At 33.2% G+C, this 5839-nt stretch overlaps 1 pseudogene; it reads left to right on the forward strand.

Moving 5' to 3' along the window:
• The first annotated feature begins 558 nt into the window (after positions 1 to 558).
• Positions 559 to 3570, forward strand: LOC149154431 (C4-beta,C20-epoxidase-like; annotated as a pseudogene).
• The last annotated feature ends 2269 nt before the right edge of the window (positions 3571 to 5839 follow it).

A 5839-nucleotide genomic window follows, 5' to 3' on the forward strand; every position in this document is an offset into this window, starting at 1 on the left:
ATTGGGCTTCACCAAAATTGAAGAAAATGAAAATCTCTATCACATTGTCGTAGATGTTAAGTTGTTTATTCTTGTTTTATTAATAGAGAAAAATATTAATAGAGAAAATCAAATCTTTTAGATATAAATATTTCTTCAAATTTTGTATCTTAATAAATCTAAACTAATCTAACTTACCAACTTAAATATTTGGCACACAGATATTCAAAATAGATTTAAAAGTTCAAGGTCAGTGAATATAATGGAGTTCCGAATTGAGGAAGTTACTAATTTTTTAGACACAGGTCCATATATATTCAAATCCGTAGCCACTTGTGTTTTCTTTTTAATTATACATGGTTAAATTAAAAAAATTATTTTGATATAAATTATTATATAAAAAAAATAAAAGCCAGCTAATTTAATTTTTAATTTCTTAAAGCGAATATTCCAAAATGTATCCACAAAGTAGGAACGTTGACTTGAATGCAGATCTATTCCATCTGTTTCCTTCCTTTAATCCAGTTGTTCAACGCTTCAATCCTTCGTTTGTTGTGAACCCAAATCTAATTTTGAAGCATGGATCTTGCGGCCCTTCACTGGAAATCCAAAGCAGAAAGCGATGAGCAGGAAGTGAGGAGAAGCGATGAAGAGCTTCAAAAATTGAGGGACGCTTGCCAACAATGGGGGTTTTTCCATGTGATCAACCATGGAATCAACCCAACTCTTATTGGAACAGTAGATTCCATTGCTCGGGATATGTTTTCACTACCAACTGATATGAAAGAAAAGTCCATTTTACTGGTTATATCCAGCTGGAGATACGTCCCATGGCAAAAGAATCGGCGCCTGAGAGCATGATTTTTCCCAATAACCATATACTCCATCAAGTCTCTTCCAAGTTGCGGCCCCGAGGAAATCATAGATTTTGGTATGTTTATGAAACACTGATTTTCTTTTTTTTTTTCTTTCAAATTATGTAATTTTGATGGCTATATATAGATTATACAATATTAATATAGTTTCATTTTAACTTGGATAAATTTATTTCAGTGTTAATTTATTAATAATAGGGAGGCGTTTCACGGGATTTTAGATAGATAGATCAGATTGATTATACAATATTAATATAGTTTCATTTTAACTTGGATAAATTTATTTCAGTGTTAATTTATTAATAATAGGGAGGAGTTTCACGGGATTTTAGATAGATAGATCAGATTAAGGTAATATATTAGACATGATGGAGATTCTAGAAACATCTAATCTAAATAATTGGGTTGTTTTATTGAATTGGTGATTTATTTTGTTCATTTTGTCTGATAATTTGTTATGATGAAGCGAACATATCCAAGAATATAAAAGCGAGTTGAGGGAGTTGTCACATGAGATCCTAAAACTCATTATTTCCACTTTGGGTGGTGACGTCCCTAAACATTATAGATCAGCCCTCTTCGAAATTTGTGAATTCCAAATCCGCATGAATTTCTATTATAATAACAAAAACCTGGAAGAAACAACTAAGGATCATCAGATATTCTCTAAAGCTCATACAGACATTGGGTGCCTTACTATTTTGTACCAAGATGATGTGGGTGGTCTTCAGATCCGAACAAAGGAAGGAGAGTGGGTTAATACAAAGCCCTTGCCTGGATCCTTCGCTGTTAATATTGGCGACTGTCTACAGGTCAAACACTGCAACGCATCTTTCTTTAGAAATTAGAAATATGTTTTAGAAGTAGAACAAAATATAATTGAATGATGTTTGTAAATGGCAGATGTAGAGTAATTGCAGATACCGTAGCGCAGAACACCGCGTGGTGTATGGGGGATGTAAAGTGAGGAGGTTGTCGATTGCCTTATTTATGTTTGTGCAAGACGAAGCTGAAATTTGTGCTCCTCAAGAATTGATTGATGACAAAAGCCCCCGCGTGTACAAAGCATTTACATTCAAAGACTGAGGGCGTACTTCAGGAAGGTTGGGCCAAGTTTAGGCAGAAGTGATGCTTATTTCCGAATATAATGGACTTTGAACGACATTCAATGCTAAAAAAATATCAGTATAGTATATGATTATGATTGCATTATGATTGAGATTTAAAACTTTTTAAAGTTTTTGCATTTTAAAGCAGGTTTAAATTTATGTTGATTTTTCTCTTTGTTTTGTGTTTGATAGATTTAAGGTTAATATTTTACACTAATATAATTATAGAGTGTATCTTTGACATTAATTTTCTTGATTTTGTTACACTTAAGGCTTAACTACACCATTTTTTTTAATATACCTATAACAAAGATTTTTTATACGGAAATTCTCTCTATGGTTGATGATTTCAACGTAATAAGTGATTTTTAATCTTTCTCGAGTAATTTGTTTGTTTTTTTTCTTAATTTCATATTTAGGTTGAGCCTATGCCCCCTCCAATGTTTGATAATAGAATGACTTGTTCACCAACAAAATAAAAAACAATGCTATGCTTTATATATCATGAAGTTTAATTACGTGTCTTCATAGTCTCTGTCCCTTAAATATTACGTTGAATTCTGACCTGCCTTCAAAGTCTCTTCTCCCTTAATAAATCAAAGAATCTTTGATGACAAACTGCAAGCTGCAATGATGATGCCAAGTGGCTTTGTGATCACATGAAAGGATTTATTATATATTTGTGTTATTGCTATGATAATAGCAAGGCTTTGGCGTTCACTTTGAGCAGTTAGATTTTGTTGTATGATATTACATATATTTGAAATGTATAGTTGACTATTTGATGTTATTTTTTTCCAAGTTTATTGAAATTTTGGTAGAGAATTTTTGGAATAGTAAATTTAATCCTTGTAATTTATATAGCTATAATATTTTAGATAGGATTATTAAGTCACTAAATTTATTTATTTATTTAAAAATAATTTTTAAATAATGGAAATATACAATTTTATAAAAAAATTCTCTTAAATTTTAAAAATAAAAATAAAATACGTCGTGTCGTGATGAGGTTTACAAAGAAGGAAATTATAGGTTAAACAATATGTGGGAGGACAAGTGGGGAATTAGACTACCCCTTATTAATGCATTGTCATTGGTATTAATTGTCAACGCCATTTCCATATCAATTCATTCCAGTTGGAAATAGGACAACAAATATATTATAGGGATTTGGTGGTATTTCGATGCAGTTGTAGGTTAGGAGCATTAACTCTGAAATGATGGTCGTTGGAGCTTCAAGAGCTAGGAACAGGCAGTATATAAGAGGTACTCTCCCTCTAAACTACGCAATGACATTGGTTAAAGTCTCAGTGCTTAGCAAAATGGCTTCCCCGAGTGCAGATAGTAGTGAGAAGGGCATAAAGGAATTATTGTTAAGTGCACTGGAGGAAATATTGGGCTTGATCTTAAAGCTCGTAGAGGAGTTTATTATGGAAGCTCATTAGCATTTTACACTGATAAACTGCCAGGTCGAAGAATTAAGGAAGGAAGTGGAGTGCCTCCAGATTATGGTGACCACGCTGGCAAAGACAGTAGACACGTTGACAATTAATGTGGATGGCATCGATCTCAAAGCGGAATTGGCAACTGTTGGAGTTCTGAAATAATTCTATGGACTTCACGATCCCCTCCCTTTAGACACCAGTGAAGAACAACAATCTAGCGGCCTCTATGACCAGTTTATGGGAGATTCTGATACACTGAAGGAAGAAGCAGTTTAGATTGAACAAACAACTAAAGAAAGCATGGAAAAGGAAGCTAGAGATCATGCAATATTGACTATTTGAATGTTACAGTTTTTTGCTAAATATTATGGAGTCTTTTGGCATATATATAAGATAAATAATATAAGAACCCTTGCATGGAAAAGACCAACAAAAAATAGAATGTTTAGTGAGAATTTATGGTCTATGGTAGAAGAAGATCCATCTCTTGATGTAAGGGTTCTACCCCGTTCTCCAGTTGATACAATATAATATAACTCTTTAAAAAAAATCAAATAAACTAAATTTATTTTAAATAAAATTATGAAAATAGTATTTACATTTATCCAAAAAAATTTAGTTGTCAAAAGACATGTATCCAAACTCAATAGTGCATTGAAACTAAAGCTAACAAAAAAATAATGATGATTATAGAAAAGTTAAAAGAACTTATGTGGGTTCTACTTTCATTTCGTCTTACTCCTTTGTTCAATCTGGAAACTGCCTAGAGAAATGGAGAAGTTTGGTTTATGAACCCTAAGCTTGGTGGGTGATATGGTGTAAAGGTTCTTTGTACTATTTAGAAATTGCATTGACATGGAATCTGAAGGAAGGCTCAAGTCATTACATTAAAGTTTATCATATCATTAAGTTGTTTTGTTGAGCTGGTGATTCATTCGTTGTTTCTGATAATTTGTAATGATGAAGTGAGCATATCCAGGAATATAAATTCTAGTTGAGGGAGTTATCACATTGGATCCTAAAACTCATTATTTCCAGTTTGGGTGCCGATGTCTCTAAACACTATAGATCAACCCCCTTCGATAATTGTGACTTTCATATTCACATGAATTTCTATCATAATAACAAGAGCCTAGAAGTAGCAGCTGGGGATCATCAAATATTCTCTGAAGCTCATACATACATTAGTTGCCTTACTATTTTGTACCAAGATGATGTGGGTGGTCTTCAAATCCAAGCAAAGGAAGAAGAGTGGGTTAATAGAAAGCCCTTGCCTCGATCCTTTGTTGTTAAAATAAGTGACTCTCTACTAGCCAAACATTGCAACACATGTTTCTTTAGAATTATGTTGCAGAAGTAAAATACATAATTGAATTATTTTTGTAAATGGAAGATGTGGAGTAATTTCATATATCGTAGCCCAAAGCACCACGTGTTGTATGGAGGATGTAAACCGAGGAGGTTGTCAACTGCGTTCTTTATGTTTATGTCGGACGAAGCTAAATTCGTGATCCTCGGGGATTGATTGATGAGAAGCACCCCCGCATGTATAAAGGAAATACATTCAAAGAACATAGGGCTTACTTCACGAACGTTGGCCCAAGTTTGGGTGGAAGTGATGCTTATTTTTGAACATAGTGTGTTGAAAATAGCAACAAAAAATGCTATAAATAGCATTGCTATAGATAATATTTTAGGTACTAGTGTGGAAAATAGCAACAAGAAATGAAAAAATAGAAATGCTAAAAATAACATTGTTATAAATAGCATTTCAGGATAGATTCCAATTTTAATTAGTCCCTAAATTAAAATTGAGAATTAAAATTCGAATTTGATCTTAGCAGTTGTTTGTAAAATAATTAATTAATTCATCTTGAGTTAATTACTTGGAGAAAATGAAACATGAAGTCTTTGTGAAGACATGCAATAGTTATCCCTTTGATTGAGGAAGTTATCCCTTAATTAAGGAGATAAGGATGAGTTGTATTTGAGCTGTAATTAGTTAGCTCAGTTAACTGAGTTAAGTCCAGTTAAATTAGTTCCAAACAGTTGGAGAAACTAATTGTGAGTTCAGTCAGTTAATGCATGCATGCATGCAACTAGTGTTCTCCAGATAACTGAATATTCTCGCATAAACAACCAATGCATGTCAATTTAGAGAAAGACCCAGATGAGATTAAAGAAAGGGATAGCGTACTATCAGTTGGAGGAATTTTCTTATAAAGGAAACTCATCCATGCAGAAGGAATTATCTCCTTCAGGATTGCGCAGTTATTTCAAAGGTCAGTATTGTGTGTGAGAGGATTATTGACATAGGTTGCAGCTAGAGGACCCAGGAGAAACTGCACAAGGAAATAGGAGGCTTGGAGGACTGAAGGAAGGCATATGTGTTGTCTATTTTTTCTATGAGCAGTAGTGAGGGATTGTACTG

This window comes from Pinus tabuliformis, chromosome 9 (genome assembly GCF_031772625.1).
Source record: "Pinus tabuliformis cultivar Carrire ecotype Pingquan chromosome 9, CPIR1, whole genome shotgun sequence".
NCBI lineage: Eukaryota > Viridiplantae > Streptophyta > Pinopsida > Pinales > Pinaceae > Pinus > Pinus tabuliformis.